Source organism: Amblyraja radiata, chromosome 2 (genome assembly GCF_010909765.2).
Source record: "Amblyraja radiata isolate CabotCenter1 chromosome 2, sAmbRad1.1.pri, whole genome shotgun sequence".
Taxonomy (NCBI): domain Eukaryota; kingdom Metazoa; phylum Chordata; class Chondrichthyes; order Rajiformes; family Rajidae; genus Amblyraja; species Amblyraja radiata.
Window position 1 is genome coordinate 57,198,312 of NC_045957.1, and position 20,158 is coordinate 57,218,469.

Below are 20,158 nucleotides of genomic sequence, written 5' to 3' on the forward strand. Positions count from 1 at the left end.
TGTGTGGCCTCTCTTGATAGGTCAACCCTCACATCCCAGGAATTAGCCTGGTAAATCTCATTTGAACTGCCTCACATGCAACTCTGCCCTTTTTTTAGGGGTCTAAATGTGCACAGAGTTGCAGGTGTGCATTCCCTGCTCCTTTGCCCTTCTTTGTTCTGACAAAAATGGAAAAGTCAATTATTTGAAGTTGCTGAATTCATCATTGAGCTACAAAGGCTCGAATGTATCTAGACCAAAGATGAGTCTGGTCCTTTGAGCTTTATTGGAACAGTGTATGATGTCAATGACAGGAAGGCCAGAAAGGAGAATTAAAGTGACACACAAACTCCAGGTCATACTTGTGGATCAAATGGAGGTTTTCTGCAAAATGGTCACCTAATTTGCATCTCCAATGTAGAGAAAGCTGTTACTCATGTTGTCACATCATAAGCTTATAACAGGACACATACAGCACCATGGCTAAACGTTTCTCAAGGGCCTTAACACAACAGCCATTTTCCAAGGCACCTTACAAGACACGTCAGAAGTGTGATGAAAGCCTCCTCTCTTTCCTAGATTCCAATTCCAACCATACTGAAGGTACTTAATACTAAACAGAGAAAAGCAGCTCATTTGAATGTGCACAGGCAAATATCTTAAACTTTCCCTGCCTCCATCATTGGTGCACAATAGTCACCATCTGTCCCATCTTCGGTGTAGCATCTTGTCAAAGCTTCTAATACTAATCACCATATCCCTAGACTCTGCCAGTGAGTTGGGTAAATGCACAGCTGCATGGTAGTGCTACCACCTGCAAATTTCACTGAATCATTGAGTTTTTTTGTTTTAGTTTAAAGATCCAGCATGGAAACAGGCCCTTCAGACCACCAAGTCCATGCCAATCAACGATCACCCATTCACACTAGTTCTAATGTATTCCACTTACCCATATACTCCCTTGACATTTGGGGTAACTTTACAGAGGCCAATTAAGCTACATATCTTTGGGATGTGGGAGGAAACCGGAGCAAACCCATGTGGTCACAGGGAGAACGTGCAAACTCCGCACAGACACCACCCGAGGTCAAGATCGAACCCCTGTCTCTGGCACTGTGAGGCAGTAGCTATATCAGCTGAACCACTGTGCCAGCCCCAAAAAAGTTGGAATTGTATCAGCATTCCATCATTGTTGCTGTGTAAATATACAGTATTGTAACTGTAAATTTTAATGTAGAGTACCTTCACTGCAATGGTTTGAGAAGTCAGCTTTCCATTACCTTCTCAGCATTAATTAGGATGAACAGTGAAAGCATACCAGTAACACACACATCTCCTGGGAGAATTATAAAAATATTGTACGTGATCCCATTCTGCTGATGTGTCTGGAAAATGAGCCTGTCACGGTTGAGTATTCAATAGTCTCAAACAAGATACAAGTTGTGGGCTAGTGAGGGTTGTAATGGTAGTGAATAGTGAAAGGAGTTGAAGGTTTAATGAAATGTGACATGATTGCAAAATTGAAAAGTGATGGGGAGTGTGGCTGTTAAGGGCAATGGATTTTCCGATTAGTGAGTTTTAAGTGGAGGGGCTAAGCACATTATCAATTCTAATTAGATCATTGACCTTCTGGCATTATAGCTACTCCTGAAGGCAAGAGTCGTGCATTTCATATAATAAAGTATTTTCCTCTGCAGTCCCTGCAGTAGCAATTCCAAAAAGATCCAAGAAACTTCTCTTTCAAAGCTGCCCTTTAAAATGAGCTTGTTGTCTCTATGTAGTATTAGGTAGCACAAATATTGTACATGACCTGAATCAGTTGTAACAAATGAAGGAATAACTCACCACTGCAAGTTAAATTCTGGGCACAATGATCACCAGACACACATTTTACACTTGCAGTTTCAGTGCAATGCTTGGATTAAGCCAACGTTTCATAGTTTAAGATATCAAACTTTCTGTAGATCATAGTGGTGAGAAAAATGTGCAAATGGTATGTTTGTCAATGGAATTTGGGTGGGATGTCTTAATATCTCTAGTTGTTTCTCTTTGCAATGTTCTTCAGTGCTGCCACTATTACTGATCTGCAAGCTTCCCATGCTGCTCATTCCCCCAAATTGCACACAAATAACAATCTGGATATGCAGGTATTATCTGCCATGCAGCAACTATAATCTTCTATAGACTATGGCTTTGCACTAGTATTATGGTTATTAATGTATTGTATTTTTCATTATTTTATATTTATCTGTGTGTTATTGTGATAACAGGCCTATGGTTCTGCAGCCTGTAAGAATTTCATCCTGTAAGAATTGCAGACTGTAAGAAAAGCAGGACCTCCAGGATTGTTATCTCCGGTTTGCTTTCAGTTCCTCGTGCTGGCGAGAGCAGGAACAGGGAGATACGGGACCTGAATGTGTGGCTCAGGAACTGGTGCACGGGGCAGGGATTTAGATTCTTAGATCACTGGGATCTGTTTTGGGGTAAGGGGGAACTGTACAAAAGGGACGGATTGCATCTTAACAGGTGGGGGAACAGCATTCTGGCAGGCAGGTTTGCCACTGCTACATGGGTGGTTTTAAACTGAATAAGGGGGGTGGGGTGTCAAATGGGATAGTCGAGGATGGAGTTAAAGGGAAAGGGTTTCTTAAATGTGTGAGCGGAGAGACAGAGGGGTGTAAAATGAGGGTAGAAGCAATAGGTAGCAAGCCAGTTCTCTATCCACATCAATACTGAACCCCCAGACTGATTCCTGGGATGGCAGGACTTTCATATGAAGAAAGACTAGATAGACTGGATAGACTCGGCTTGTACTCGCTGGAATTTAGAAGATTGAGGGGGGAACTTATAGAAACTTACAAAATTCTTAAGGGGTTGGACAGGCTAGATGCAGGAAGATTGTTCCCGATGTTGGGGAAGCCCAGAACAAGGGGTCACAGTTTAAGGATAAGGGGGAAATCTTTTAGGACCGAGATGAGAAACACATTTTTCACACAGAGAGTGGTGAATCTCTGGAATTCTCTGCCACAGAAGGTAGTTGAGGCCAGTTCATTGGCTATATTTAAGAGAGAGTTAAATGTGGCTAATGGGGTCAGGGGGTAGGGAGAGAAGGCAGGTACAGGATACTGAGTTGGTTGTTCAGCCATGATCATATTGAATGGCAGTGCAGGCTCGAAGGGCCAAATGGCCTACTCCTGCACCTATTTCCTATATCCCCAGGAACTACTCCAGAATCTAAAGAGTTTTGAAAAATTATCACTATGCATCCACTATTTCTGCAGCTACTTCCTTAAGTACTCTGGGATGCAGCCTATCTGGCCCTGGGGATTTATCGGCCTTTAATCCATTCAATTTACCTAACACCACTTCCCGACTAACCTGGATTTCACTCAGTTCCCATTTGATCCCCGGTCCCCTACTATTTCCGGCAGATTATTTATGTCTTCCTTAGTGAAGACAGAACCAAAGTAGTTATTCAATTGGTCTGTCATGAAGAACTCAACCATATTATGGTCACTCAATACCAAATCTAGAATAGCCTGCTCTCTCGTTGGTTCCTCTACATGTTGGTTTAGAAAACTATCCCGCATACATTCCAAGAAATCTTCTTCCTCAGCACCCCTGCCAATTTGATTCACCCAATCTATATGTAGATTGAAGTCACCGTTTTCCCTTTGTTGCACGCATTTCTAATTTCCTGTTTGATGCCATCCCCAACTCCACTACTGCTGTTAGGTGGCCTGTACACAACTCCCACTAGCGTTTTCATACCCTTAGTGTTTCGCGGTTCTACCCTTATCGATTCCACATTCTCCAAGCTAATGTCCTTCCTTTCTATTGCATTAATCTCCTCTCTAACCAGCAACGCTACCCCACCTCCTTTTCCTTTCTGTCTATCCCTCCTGAATATTGAATATCCCTGGATGTTCAGCTCCCAACCTTGGTCACCCTGGAGCCATGTCTCCGCTATCCCAACTATATCATATTCATTAATAACCAACTGCACATTCAACTCATCCACCTTATTATGAATGCTCCTTGCATTGAGACACAAAGCCTTCAGGCTTGTTTTTACAACACTCTTACCCCTTATACAATTATGTTGAAAAGTGGCCCTTTTTGATTTTTGCCCTGGATTTGTCTGCCTGCTACTTTTACTTTTCACCTTGCTACCTATTGCTTCTACCCTCATTTTACACTCCTCTGTCTCTCTGCTCATGCTGTCATCCCCCTGCTCATGCACTCATCCCCCTCTTCCCCTGGCTTCTCTATGTGATGCCCCTTCATAATCTCAGTTGTCATGTTTCCAGTGCAACTTTCCAGTGTTGATTGCTTCAACAATTCCCAAGCTCTTTTTGAGAGTTCACTCCTCCACCTAATTGGTGCAGATAAGTTATTGTTCTTTGAATGATCTGATCGAAGTTCAGCATTCACTTGTCTCTGAGCCAAGCCACATGCTCATATGAGGCTAAACAATGTTCACAGTATTGAGCCTCCTTCTGATTGAATTATTAAAATTCAAACTCATTCTTCAATCAAACAAAATTGAAAAGATAATACGACCACTGGGACTTTCTGCAGTTTGGTCCAGCAGCAAACTCATGGAACAGATGTAAACCTTGCAGAGCAGTGGGAGCAGTTAGCCTAGATTGTGAGTGTAAAGCCAGCAGGGTAGAAGCAGACCTCTTTGGGCTGTGATGGCAGCGAGTGACACACTATAATGTGGAAAACTTCCTCAGCAGTTGATTATCACTTGGTTAGCCCACTCTCGTTCATGCAGGATTGAAATTGGGATTAACAGCGCTATTTTTTTTCAATATCTACATGTTGTTAAGCTTTCAGAATGGTTACTCTTTACATCTTAGGTCCAAATGTGGGTCAAAGAGCTGAATTCTAATGTTTGTGAAAGTGCCTGCTCTTTTACCCAGATACAATCAGGAGGTCCTCATAAAGATGAATCGAATAAGTTTCAAAGGAAAAACACTCCAGTAGTTGGAGTCAAATCACAAAGGGAAGTGATTGTGGGAGTTAAATTATCCGAGTTCCTAAGGGAGTTCTTCAGAATACTGTGCTGGACCCAAGCATCTTCTATGGCTTCATCGATGACCTTATTTACATTATAGATTAAGAAATGGGGATGTCATTAATTATTGTATACTGTTCGATTCCATTCCAAGGTTTTAATGCTCTAATTCCATGCCTGCAAAATCTACACAACATTCAGGCATGGACTGATAAATGGTGAATAGCATTTGAACAACATGTGACAGACAATGACAAATCCAATGAAAGAGACAAAGCACCATTCCTTGATACTCCGTAGCACACCATCACCGTGTTCCTCACGATCAATATCTTGAGATTACCAGCTGCATAAATACTGTGCTTGCAAGTGCCGGTGAGAGACCTGGGATCCTGTGGTGAGTGACTCACCTTCACACACCACAACATATTTGCTTGATCAACAATGTAGGTCAACACTGCGATAGAATGCCTTTGACCTGCCTAGACAAATACTGTTCCAAATACACTCAGGAAGCTTGTCACCATTTAGGATAAAACAGCCCATTTGATTTGTACAATGAATATTCATTCCCTCCACAACCAATGCACCTTGACTGCAGTGTGGACCATCTACAAAATGCATTACAGCTACTCACTAAGACTACCTCAACCAACCCAGTTGAGCCAATTGCCTTTGTTCGGGAGGGGGAACAAAGGCGATGGAAAATTCCACAAAGAACCAGGTTTGGACAGCTGGAGGCAGATGGGGACAGCTGGTGGATGTGGACCAACGGCTTACAGTTCCATCAGAGATAGCCATCACAAACTTGAGGCCTGATCTTGTGCACTGGTCGAACTCTCAGCGCATGGTGTATCTTGTGGAACTCACAGTCCCTTGGGAGGATGCTGTGCAGGGAGCCTTCGAAAGAAAGAAACTGCGATATACAGAGCTTGCAACGGAGGCAGAACAGCGGGGCTGGAGAGCTAAGATCTGCCCGGTAGAAGTTGAATGTCGAGGATTCATGGCAACATCAACCATAAGACTGATGAAGGACCTGGGGATCAGCAGACAAGCCCTACGCCAGGCCATCAAAGAAACATCACGGGTGGCAGAGCGGAGTTTCCAGTGGCTCTGGCTGAAGAGGAACGACCCCATTTGGTCTCCCAAATAACCGACTAGACAGATGCAGAGGGGGGTGGTTCTGGGATGCCAGAATGCACCGCTGGGCCTACTGGAGACGTCATGGGTCCAATTAGCGAAACATCGATGAAAGTAGGTGCCCATTTGATAACCCCAATGACGTGTCTGCCTAGCCTTTCTCAACATCGGAGGAGCATAGGTGAGTGCATAAGGCTCCCATCACCACCGGGAGGGAGCAAGTTGACTTTTGGCACTTTGGATATTCTATTGCTGGCACTGATAAATGGTGTTGCATGAACTCAACACCGTTAAATAAATAAATAAATAAATGAAGATTTGAAACAATTCTCACCTGCATCCCCTTGGCCAACATTAGCATCAAATGTTACACACTGCAATGCTGCCAACTGTTTATGTTTTATCATGCATCAAGTGAAAAGATTATACCTGCGCTGTGACATATAAATTCATTTCCTGCCTCTGTGACAACTCTCACTAGTAATAAACAAAGGATCAAATAAATATTCACTTTTTATAGTAATGTATAATATGCATCATCCACGAAAATTAGATTTTAATGCTCTTATCCTTTCTTATCTGCCATAAGTATGAAGAATTGTTCAAAAGTCAAACGCATGTAACCACAAATATTTGTATTCACTATCATTGGATAAAATGTTGCTGTCAATAAAATAAAAGAGCAAATAATTTTCTTTGCATGGTTTTGTTTATTTTATGTACTTTGTAATCAATCACACAACCCTTTCTTACATAATTTGCATTAAAAGAATGGTATACCTTTATTATTGTTACACAGGTTAAATCAGGTGGCATTGTCGATTGTGGCGCAGTGGTAGACCAGGTTCGATCCTGACAATGGGTCCTGTCTGTACAGAGTTTGCACTTTCTTCCTGTGACCATGTGGGTTTTCTCCAGGTGCTTCAGCTTCCTCCCACATTCCAAAGACATAGTTTGTAGGCTAATTGGCTTCTGTGAATTGTAAATTATTCGTGGTATGTAGGATAGCGCTAGAGTATGGGGTGATCGCTGGTCAGCACGGAGGGCCGGAGAGCGTGTTTACTCACCGTAGATCTAAAGTCTAATGTAAAGTCTAAACTAAAGCCAGTGTTGGGATTTTGCTAGCCAATTCATCTGCTCCCACCTGAAAGAGGTGTAAAGCCCCTGTCCCACTTACGTGTCCTTGGCATGCTAATTACTCGACCTTGTGGTCGCATTGAGGCGCGACGGTCCCGCGAAGGTCGCGCGCAATTTCATGCGCCCGCACAGTCGTCTGGAGCGTGTGACGTCATTTGAAGATGGACACAAAATGCAGGAGTAACTCAGCGGGACCGGCAGTATCTCTGGAGAGAAGCAATGGGTGATGTTTCGGGTCGAGACTCTTCAGTCTGAAAGAAGGGTCTTGACCCAAAACGTCACCCATTGCTTCTCTCCAGAGATGCTGCCAGTCCTGCTGAGTTACTCCTGCGTTTTGTGTCTATCTTCAATTTTCTTGGCCCCGCTCTGGGAGTAGAAGTGGGGGCGGATCCGGACCGCAACGGACGTGAGCCCCAGGCCGAGTTACACAACTACATACCCCTCTGCACTTCTCAGTGGGACTGGCCCCGCGCGGCCATACGATGCCCGTGTGCCTCAACACGACGACGAGGTCGCGTAATTTGCGTGCCAAGGACACGTAAGTGGGACAGGCCCTTAAGCAGCATGCCAGGTCACTGCCTGACTATTGTGATTCTGGAAATCCAATCAACATTAATTGCACTATTGAGTGGCTCACTGGCTCAGAGAAATGTCCAGTTTTGTGAGTGGTAACAGTGGTAAAACTAACCTACATGGCTTGGCAAAAAGCTTGTAACATAAAATGTTAGAGCTGGCTCTCTGATTTTCCAGTGCTGCACTAGATATCTTGTTGTGACATGAGCTGAGGTGGATGCTGTCATGTAAACTCGGATTGCTGCCAGAAAGGTGCTTGCAAGCTGCCACAGAACTGAGTCCAATGGGTTACTGAGTCCTATTTTATAGAACTGGTAATGGCTTCACAGAGCAAAAGCCTGCTGAACAATCTCTTCATCTCATTAATGGCACTCCACCGGTGTGTAGCAGTTACTGTCAACCAACCGCCACAGACTGTTGAGACGGTGAACCTTAAACCTGTCCTTTGGGTCACTGGCTTGTTCATGAATGTCCTTCAAGGCCACTGCAGCCCGCTGCATTAAACATCAGCACCCTGCCACCAGTGGTGCTGCACCACGTAGAGTAGCTGTGCAAAGAAAGAGTGGCACCAAGTTGTTCATAAGCGTAGAAACGAGGAACTGCAGATGCTGGTTTATAAAAATAGACAAAAAAGTGCTGGAGTAATTCAGTGGGTCAGGCAGCATCCCAGGAGAACATGGATAGGTGACGTTTCGGTTCGGGAAATTATAGAGGGGGAGAAGAAAGCGAGGAGAAGGTATGGGCAGGATAAGGCATGACAGGTAATAGGTGAACACAAGTGGGGGGGGGGGGGGGGGGGAGGGGGTGTTGATAGGCAGTTGGTTGGCCAGAGATGGAAAAAAAGGTAGAACCGCAAAACTACAGATGGTTAAATGGTTCAATGGTCTTTTATTGTCACATGTTCTGAGCTACAGTGAAATTTGATTTACCATACAGTCATACCAAAAAAGCAATAAGATACAAAACTACATTAAAAATTAAACATGAACAGCTACCACAGCGGTGTGCGAGAACCCCTAGGGCACACAACATAAGTGGAGACCCACAGCCATCTGTTCAATGTCCGGGCCACACACAAGCTCCTTCACTGTGATGTGACCAGAGTTGTACCGGCCGCTGTCACTCTCTCTGCAGTCCCTGTCCACCCGAACAGTCAGAAAGTTGTCCACACTCGCACCAGACTTTAGGATGTGCTCATGGCACGATGTCCCCACAAACACCGAGATCACTGCACTCACGGCACTCCCTCCGAGTCCCCACCAACACAGGCAGCACGTCCATCTTGTTTTTCGACGACCTCACATTCCCCACTGTGATGAAGGAAAATAACTTTTACCTTCTTGCTCCTTTGAAGATGATTTACACAAAAGTACACAAAGTGCTGGAGTAACTCAGCGGGTCAGGCAGCATCCCTGGGAGAGAAGAGAGGCAGGACATAGCATGGCAGGTGGACACAGGTGAGGGTGGGTTCAGGGCCGTCTTAACAGCATTATAGCCCCCCGGGCAAAGCAATGCACTGGGTCCCCTACACTTCCAGTTTCTTTATGCCGGATCAAATATGCCGTCATGCACTTGCGATGTTCTTCTCTGTTTTCATGTTCTACAATAACATTCTACAATACATAGATTAGCATGGGGCCCCTATGCTCATCTGGCCCCGGGCAACTGCCCAGCGTGCCCATGCGTTAAGACGGCCCTGGGTGGGTTCTGATAGACAGAGGCTTGAACAAAGGCCAGAGATTAAAACAGAAGGTGTGAGACTGAGGTTTGAAGAGTTGTAAATTGTGAAGCCAGAGGGAAAATGTAGGACGATGGGGAGGGGAACAAGAGAAATAGGTGCATCCGGGAGGGAGAAAGGGGTGTATGGGAGAGAAAGGGGATGGGGAGGAGGAGGGTGAGTTTGTTAGAGATTAATTAAAATTGGAAAATTCAACATTCATACCATTGGGTTTTAAGCTACCCAAGCAAAATATGAGGTTCTGTTCCCCCAATATGCGTGGGGCCTCACTGGCAATGGAGGAGGCCCAGGCCAGAAAGGTAAGTATGGGAATGGGAAGTATTAAAATCATTAGCTACTGGAAGATCCAGTAGTCCTTGGTGGACCAAATTAAAGTCAGATGTGAAATGGTCACCGAGTTTACGCTTGACATATCACAATAGTGATATGTTCACATGCATATAGCCTTGGAATGCTTGCATGTATGAACTTGATTTGAATTGTTTAATTTGTCCGTTTTCTATTTTGTCACTGTTGGCAAGTGGAGACCGTGATGGTTTTATCAGAGAGTATTGTAGAAGCAATGCAGTTGAATGAGTTGGTCATGGGTACTGACAACATTGCTATCTGCCATTTCTTCCTCCTCTTTTTTCATTTACATTCGCTTCTCTTCATGCTCTGCAGCAGTTTCACCACATAATTGGTGCTAAGCGTAGGGCCTCACACAATAGACCGGCATTAATGTGTCATTCATATATTGCACTTTCAGCGTAATACAACCAATAATTTATGTCTGAACATGCAAGAGGTGTGCACAATCACTTTGGGAACAAAGCAATGCTTGTTTGCACACTACTCACGTGTGCCTTGTTGCACGGCAGAATAACAAACATGTGGCCAGTAAATTTCCCTTGTCACTTATTGCTTATATTCTGCCTTCCAGGATGGGTTAACTTGAGAAGCCAGAACAGGCTGCTGCAGCACTAAGGCAATTCGGTAAATATCCAGATACTGGTTAAGTTATTTGTATTGCTGCTTATTAAGGCAAGGAACAAGGATAAAACTATTAAGCAAACATCCTTTACTGAAGGCAGTCAACAATCACTGATAACAACGCATCAAAGGTCATTTCACATAGTATACACAGTTTGTAAAACAACTGTAAGCACTCAAAGTAAAACACATGGGTTTTCCTTTTAAAAATATCAACCTCATCAATCATCTATGTGTAGGAAGAAATTGTAGATGCTGATTTAAACCGAAGATCGACCTACAAAAAACTGGAGTAAAGGGGCTGTCCCGCTGCGGCGACCTAATCCGCGAGTTAAGAAGAGTGTCTTCGACCTTCAAGCTCGAGGGCACTCGCCTGGAAAACCACGAGCTAGATCGACCGTCAGCGTTGAAACTGCGAACTAAATCGACACACACACACAAACACATTGCGAAGGCGGGGGCCAGGGAAAGCGGGGGAGCGCTGTCTGAAATTCACACCTGCGATGAAGAGGAAGGTAAACTGCTGCCACAGTGTAGGGTAAGTCCTTTAGAGAGCACGGGGGGGGGGGGGGGGGAGAGAAGGGGAGAGAGGGGGAGAGAAGGAGAGAGAAGGGGAGAGAAAGGGGGGAGAATGGGGGGGGAGAAGGAGTGGAGACACTTTTAAGAAGTATAATAAAGTTTAGCGGGCATTTTACCTACCAGTCGGTTTTCCCTGGTCCTGAAAACTCCAATGAGCCACTCAAAATGCCCGGTCAGCGAAGGAGATTGCCTAAGGCTGCCCTCGACTGCCTGTAACTAAATAACGACCCCACTCAAAAAGAACCATGCCGACAAATTTTACTTGTGGAAAATTTTTCAACATGCTGAAACATTTTCCGCGACCTAGCTGAGGCCACGAGTATTCGGGAACTTCCCTCGAGCATGAAGGAGAGTTCCAGTGACCTCATAGGACCTCCTAGGACCACGTGTCGACCATGCTGCGAGTTTGAGTCGAGGGCAAACTCGTCTAAACTCGCAGATTAGGTCGCCGCAGTGGGACAGCCTCTTTACTCAGTGGGTCAGATAGAATCTCTGGAGAAAAGGAATAGGTGGTTTTGGGATGAGACCTTTCTTCAGTCTGAAGATGGCTTAACTAGTTATACATATGCTAAATTTAAGTCAAGTCAATTCAAGAGAGTTTATTGTCATGTGTCCCAGATGGGACAGTGAAATTCCTGCATTGCTGCAGCACAGCAGGATATTGCAGCCTTGAGGTGCTCCCATGCTGATTGTTATCGAGGATGACACATTTCCACCAATACGGACAGATTCTGGTCTGTGAATGAAGAAGTCGAGGATCCAATTGCTAAATTATAGTATTATTAAAATTTACTAAAATTATTAGTTCATAGATGATTTGAGAAAAATAAATGTCATAAGTGCATAAATTTCATAACTGTTTCTTGATGACACATAGTCATAAAACATTGCATTATGTATAATTCTAAACATCAATGGTAATCCTGAACCTGGCACAGATCAATACACCACTGATTTCTTATGGACTCATTTTCATATTCTCCTGTTTCTTTCCAGGTTGGAAAGTTATCGCCCATGACCTTTCCTCTTTCTATTATTTCCAATAATTCACTTTACCCATAACTATTTTCAGCCTCTTGGCACACCTTAGCTACAATATATTGACCCAACATCAGTAAGTCTAGGCCTCGAGATCTTGAAATAGCTGCACAATGCAGTCCAATTCTTCCTTATGACACAGAGCTCAAGTGAACCTGATTCATCCCACTTAATAAATAAATGGAAGACAGAAGTCTGGTAAACACTTTCGCATGACTTATGGTTCTTAAAGAAAGGTTAATGTATTGTATACTTCAATGGATGTGGGTATTAAAAGAATAATAATCTTGAAATTGGAATGCGTTGCCTTACCTTTTAAGTTCTACGTGATAGAAAATTGTTCTTACATGGTGTAGATCATGTTGTCATTTTTGTCTTAAAATGTACCAATTGCAAAATTGAACAGTATTTCTGTTTGCAATTGGCTTTAGTGCACCTATATACTTCTTGTCATCAGACAAGAACCTAATGGTGCCATGAGTTGTGCAATTTAGCTGAAGTTCATGCCAACAGAACCTGGAGCTCAAAGACCACACAAATATCTGCAAATAGTTTCAATTAATCTCAGGAGCACACTAAACAGCTTTCTGCAGATTGTATAAACACCTTCCAAAGTCGACAGAATATGTTTAAGAAGGAACTGCAGATGCTGGAAAATCGAAGGTACACAAAAAAGCTGGAGAAGTTCTGCGGGTGCAGCAGCATCTATAGAGCGAAGGAAATAGGCAACGTTTCTGGCCGAAACCCTTCTTCAGTCTGGGTCCCATGTTCACACGGGAGGGCTGGTCCCCCAACGCAATATTCCACCTCTGCACCAATTCCTATATTGGTGGCCAGTGGGGGGGGGGGGGGGGGGTGGCGGCTTTCTGGAGCGCTAGTATGGGTGTTGTGGGCTGTAGGGACTGGATTCCAGAGGGCTAGTATGAACATTGTGGGCCGAATGGATTCTTGGGCTGGCAGCACAAACACTCAGGCCTGGTGGGCTGGCAGCTCAGTCATTCAGGCCTGGGAGGCTGGCAGCTCAGTCAGTCAGGCCTGGTGGGCTGGCAGCTCAGTCACTCAGGCCTGGTGGGCTGGCAGCTCAGTCACTCAGGGCTGGTGGACTGGCCGTTCAGTTACTCAGGGCTGGTGGGCTGCCAGTTTACTCACGCCTTTTCCTTGAAATTCCATTTCAAGCAGAGTACAGGCCACCATATTCAATTTCATAGCATTTCAAGCAGAGTGCAGGCCACCAAATTCAATTTCATAGCATTTCAAGCAGAGTGCAGGGCACTAAATTAAATTTCATGGCATTTCAAGCAGAGTGCAGGGCCACCAAATTCAATTTCATAGCATTTCAAGCAGAGTGCAGGCCACCAAATTCAATTTCATAGCATTTCAAGCAGAGTGCAGGCCACCAAATTCAATTTCATAGCATTTCAAGCAGAGTGCAGGCCACCAAATTCAATTTCATAACATTTCAAGCAGAGTGCAGGCCACCAAATTGCCAAACAACTCATTGCATTGTCATTAAGGGCTAACAAATCATTTATCGCATGTACATTGCAGACTCATAGTTCAGTTGATTCACAACTTAGAATCACAGTTGTGGCCTCTCCCTCGCGATCTTCCAGAGTGACTGACACGTCTAGGTATCCGGGGATTTAGAGTCCTGTCCCCTCTGGAAGGGGCATTATCTTCATCGTGGTACACAAAATTGCTGGAGGAACTCAGCGGGTGCAGCAGCATCTATGGAGCGAAGGAAATAGGCGACGTTTCGGGCCGAAACCCTTCTTCAGACGTGGTGATTGACAGGCAAGAGGACCAATCAGCTGATCTCAAGATTTTTTAAACACTCATAAGTTTTTTATTTTTCACCGATCGGAAAAATCCTCAGGGCTGCCTCAGCGGAGGAGGACTGTGAGTAAGATAGCCAAAAATCATAGCGATATATGGGAGCATTTTTTCTAAAATCAATATACAGTGCAGACAGGAAGTGGTCAAGATGAGACTTTTAGTTATATAGATATAGACAGAATTATGCTAAATTCTGCAGGAAGACTTTAATTCACTCTTTTGTGCCTTGATTGCTCAATCTATAAAGATTAGAGTGACAGTGAATGTTAACATCCTGGCTAATGTGTCAGGAATAATTTCCTAAACTGAAATGGCGAATGGTGGTTTGTTTTATGAGGAAACGTTGTATGGGCAATCTTGTGTCTGGTATCTGTGCTGGAGTTTAGAAGAATGGGAAGTGACTTGGTGGAATCGTTAGGTGCAGAGGATGTTTTTCTTCTTTCAGAAGAATCTTAAATTTGATGCTTCCTATGTAAAAATAAGGAGCTCCCCATTTAAGACAGAGATGACGGGAATATTATTATCTCTTAACATTGAGAGTCTTTGGAATTTGCTCTCTCAAAATGTATTGCGGCCAATGTGTTTTTGAATATTTCCGATGCAGAGGTAAATAGATAAACTGATAAACAAGGTGGTGAATTAGATGGTAATGTGCTGAGTTTACTTATTAAATAGCAGAAAAGGCTGAAGTGCCATCTGGCTGACCCTCGTTCCTAAATTTTCTATATCATTTCAGGCAGCAGCAACTGAGAAATATAACATTTCTCAATTTGATGCCTACCGTAGCATTAGAGAAGTTGCTGAGACTCTGAGCTCACAAAATACTTTTTGTTTAGCCTCACTGAGGAGAGTATTGCATCATGGACTTTGTGATTTGCCAGTATGGTTAGCTTCACATAAGCACAGTCAACCATTGCCCACACTCAAACATTGCAAATGCTAAAGCTACATTATTGTGGCAAGAAAATGAGTTAATATTTTGGGTCAAGGACCCTTCATTGGAATGAGAAAAGTGAAAAGACAAGTATGCTTTAGGTTGCAACGAGGGGGGAGGGGGGAGGGTGGAGAGGACAGAGGGAATGTCTGGGATAGACAGCAGACCAAAGATGGCAAGGTAATGTTATGTTGAAGGAGCGGCAGTGAGAGACGGATAAAAAATTTGAAAAAGAAAGATACAGCCACATCTACAGTGATTATGCTGGTACAACAAATCTCCCATTCCAGCAACACCCTGAGAGGGTCTGCACTGTTGGATATGTTCATGTGGCCACCACTTCCCCGAGGGTTGGTTCCTGCCATTCCATTAGCTGATCATGCCAGTTCTCATTCTGACTACAACTGATGAGTTCAGATGTCATTGTGCCAAGAAAACAATAGGGTCGTTGTGGAAGATGCATTGTTACTCTCAGGATAAGATTGCATTGCCTGCATCAATGCAGAGTGCCCAGCAGATCTGGAGTCTTCATTGTAATGTGGGACATGCTGCACAACTTTGCAAAGCACAGATGACAGCCAGTGTCAGAGGTGGTGCAGTAAGGAGTGTATCTGGGAGTTTGGGCAAGGACTCGGTGATTTCCCTATTGTATGATACTATGACTCTCTATGATTCTGAAATATAAATACTCAGCATTGACAGCTTCTTCTCTCTGCTGAACTGAAGGGAGATACAAGTTCAAGTTCAAGTTCACATTTATTGTCACATGCACCGATTGGTACAGTGAAATTTGAGTTACCATACAGCCACACGAATAAAAAGAACACAATACACAATTGAATTTAATATAAACATCCACCACAGCAGAATCAATGTTTCTCACTGTGATGGAAGGCAATGAAGTTTGTTTTTACTTTGTTGTGTTGTTTTTTTCGTTTTGTCTAGCTAAGTTTTTGGTTTTTAGGTTTGTGTTATGTGTGTGGGGGGGGGGGGAGTGGGGGGGGGGGGGGTTGAAACAGGGCTTTCTGTCTCTCCCTTCGGGAATGCAACTTTTTTGTCGTATCCCCTTCTCTGCCTCTGTCTGCGCTGAGGCCTAATGGCGGAGCTGGCGACCTCGAGGCTCCGGAGGCAGCCTGTCAGGACTCGCCCTGGGCTTGCTCCCGTGAGGGCGGCCCAGCTCGGGGCTGGAACGGCGCTCCCGTGAGGGGCTGTGACGCTCCCGTGAGGGCGGCCTGGCGAGGGGCTGAGACTCTCCCCTGTGGGCGGCCCAGCCCGAGGGAAACGGCGCTCCCGTGGGGGCGGCCCAGCTCGAGGGTGGAACGGCGCTCCCATCGGGGCGGCACAGCTCGAGGGTGGAACGGCGCTCCCGTCGGGGTGGCCCAGCTCGAGGGTAACGGCGCTCCCGTGAGGGTGGCCTGGCGCGGGCCTGAGACACTCCCGTGAGGGCGACCCGGCTCGGGGCTGGAACGGTGCTCCAGTGGCTGAGACGGCGTTCTGGCGGCGGCGGCCTGAGTCCGGGGTTCGGCCGCTGGCCAGTGGACGACGTCGTCAACAGCTGCATCCGCTGGACTGGAGGGCGGCAGCTTCGACCACCCCAGGCCGCGGTGTTTGAACCGGCCCGTTCGCGGAGCTCGGTGAGCCGCGGGACTGATTTACCATCGCCCGGTGGGGTATCGCCTCAGCGCAGAGGGAGAAGAGGAGGGAAGAGACTGCAGCCCTAAGATTTTTGCCTCCATCACAGTGAGGAGGTGCTTGGTGGACTCACTGTGGTGGATGTTAATTTGTGTTTACTGTCTGTTCTGTTGTCTATTATTGTATTATTGTATGTATGATTGCAGGCACGAAATTTCGTTCAGAATGAAAGGTCTGAATTACAATAAAGGAAATTCAAATTCAATTCAAGTTCAGTCACCTTCCTCTTTGTTCACACGTGGTCGGGGCCTAGAACCCTCCGCAGTCACCGCTACGGACAGCCCGATGTAGAGGCCCTCTCGCCGGGATGATCGAAACTCCGGCGTCGGAACAGATCGGAGCACAATCTGCGGCTTGGAGTTTCTGAATCGGCCACTTCTTATCGAAGACTGCGGATTCCGAAGTCCACAGGCCGAGCTGGGCGGAGCTCCAACAGTGGCGATCCTCGGCAAAATATCCCAGGCTTCGCAATGTTAAAGTCAGCATGGCGCCCATGGCTAGAAGCTCCGCAGACCACTGCTCCATAATGTTAAAGTCAGCAGGACCCGCTGGATGGAGCTCTAATACTGGCGATCCTCGACAGGGTCCCAGGCTCCACGATGGTAATTCACCGCTGCACCTGCTGCTGAAGCACCGCGCCAGTCTCCAGTTGGTAGGCCGGGGGGGGGGGGGGGGGGGGTGGGGGTAAGTGACTGAAAAACGGTTTTCCCCTATTTCCCCCACCACCCGCCATATAAGACATACTGAGAAACATTAAAACATACATTTAGACGCACTAAAAATAACAAAAAGGTAGGAATCAGGTTTACATTGAAAGTCATGTTGAATTATTGCTAGAATAGTGGCATAGTCATGAGTCCAATTATTGCAGACTCGTATACAGTGAGGCAATTATTCTCAATGCTGTGTGACTTACTTTCCACACATTATGTCCTAAATGAGAGTACAGCTGACTATATACAGCTGACTGACAGCTTGGTGGACTGATTACAGCAAAGCTAAATCAAATAAGATGTTAATAGAAAATCATGATGTTCATCTACAAAGTTACTCACTCTAGTTCCTTTACTTTTTGACAAACGTGAATGTCAACGTCCTGGCACTGTTGCCATGTTGTGGTGTCCCCTGTGTGACTACACTATGGCTACTGCAAGGCTGTTCCCTTTCACTTTGAATCTGCACAAATGTTCATGAGAAACTCTTCCCCTGGATGGGCCTGCTTCTGTATGCTGATCCCTTCCAAATGAAGGAGCAACCTGTGATACACAAGGAACTGTGGATGCTGGAAAATTGAGTGAAAATCAAAGTGCCAGAGTAACTGAGTATTCTATGTATTATGTTCTATTAACTCTCCTTTCTGTTGCACACTAATTTTTAATAATTTTCAAATATTTGGAGGGACACCCAATTAGGCAATAATGCTAAAAGTTGTGCTAATTCAGGATTGGTTTTACAAAATCCTTGAAGTCAAGGCAGACCTGTTCGACTATGATTATTGTATCACAATGTTGCACAATATGTCCACCAAAATCAGTAACTAGCTAATTCAAAGATAATTGAAATCTGAAACAAGGGTCTTCGACCTGAAACATTAACTCTGTTTCTCTTTCCACAGACGTTGCCTGAACGGCTAAAAGTTTCAAAGATTTTTTGTTTCATTTTATGTATCTAAAACCTGTAGCTTTTTAAAATTTTCATTACAAAGACAGCTGCTTTAAGTTTGATTTTGGAACTTCTTCCTCTCATTAACCACTGACCTAAAGATGTCATGCTGCTGAAGCAATAGCTTCCTGAGATTGGGCATCCTTGTGTGGGATATTATTAAACAGGAATCTTGAACTTGTGTTGACATAAACTGGGGTTAGTGCAGTTGTTAGGTAGGGTGTAGTCTGAAATTATAATTTACAATCTGCTGCTCTATTTACTGAAATGTCGCTACATAAATAGGTACCACAATGCACAAAATAACATCTTAGTCTGTCAATCTTCTTAGTTTTAATCTCTTTAGAGCAGCTTTGTCTTCTATTCCTGTGTATTTATAGAATCCCCTGTTCATCTTGATCAAAGGATAAAACACAGGATGGGCATGTAATTCACACCCAGAGAGAAAAATAGCAAAGGAAAGAAAGCAAGCTGAACTAATATTATTGATGGATGATTGATACTGACCAAGAAATCAAGTCACCTGAAGTTATATAATTCAACTAGACTAAGTGGGACCCGTTGGGTCCCAGCATCACACGGGAGGGCTGGTCCCCCAACGCAATATTCTACCTCTCCACCAATTCCAATATTGCTGGCCAGTGGGGGGGTTTCTGGAGCGCTAGTATGTGTGTTGTGGGTCAAAGGGACTGGCTTCCAGAGGGCTAGTATGGACATTGTGGGCTGAATGGATTCTTGGGCTGGCAGCTCAGTCACTCTGGCCGGGCAGCTCAGTCACTCTGGCCGGGCAGCTCAGTCACTCAGTATGGACATTGTGGACTGAATGGATTTTTGGACTTGCAGTTCACTAAGTCATGGGTGGTGGGCTGGCACTTCAGTCACTTACAGCTGGTGGGCTGGCATTTCACTTACTCATGGCTGGTGGGCTGGCAGCCCAGTCACTCACAGCTGGTGGTGGCAGTTCACTCAGTCACCCCTCTTCCCTTCTCCCCCCCACTCTGCTCCATGCCATTCCCCTCCCCCACACACATTCAGTCCATCTCCCCTCAATCTCCCCCCATGCACACTTAGTGGCTCTCCACACACACACACGCACACACGCACACATGCATTCACACAGACACACAGATACTCAGACACTCACGCAGACACACACACAGACACTCATACACAGAGACACAGTCAAACACTCACACACATACACAGACACTCACACATACACACACTCATACACAGACACTCACACACTCATCCACAGACACTTACACAGACACAGCAACTCATACATACGCACGCACAGACAGATGACGCGCACACACACTTTAGAAGCAATAGAGATACTATCTGCAAGCATTTTAGAACCAATAGACATTTTTTTGCAAGCTTTAGAACCAATAGACATTTTTTGCAAGCTTTAGAACCAATAGTCATTTTTTTTGCAAGCTTTAGAACCAATAGTCTTTTTTTTGCCAGCTTTAGAACCAATAGACATTTTTTGCAAGCATTCTAGAACCAATAGACACTTTTTGCAAACATTTTAGAACCAATAGACACTTCTTGCAAGTATTTTAGAACCACTAAGGGCACTCACATTTGAGTAGACATGTGTTATTCACAGCTCAGAGAAACGTGACTGTGAGCCACACCATTTTCGGGTTTTATAGTCCCTCTCCCTCCCACCTTTCCAAGCATTTTAGAACCAATAGGGACATTTTTGCAAGCATTTTAGAACCAATAGACATTTTTTTTTGCAAGCTTTAGAACCAATAGACATGTTTTTGCAAGCTTTAGAACCAATAGACTTTTTTTTGCAAGCTTTAGAACCAATAGACATTTTTTTGCAAGCTTTAGAACC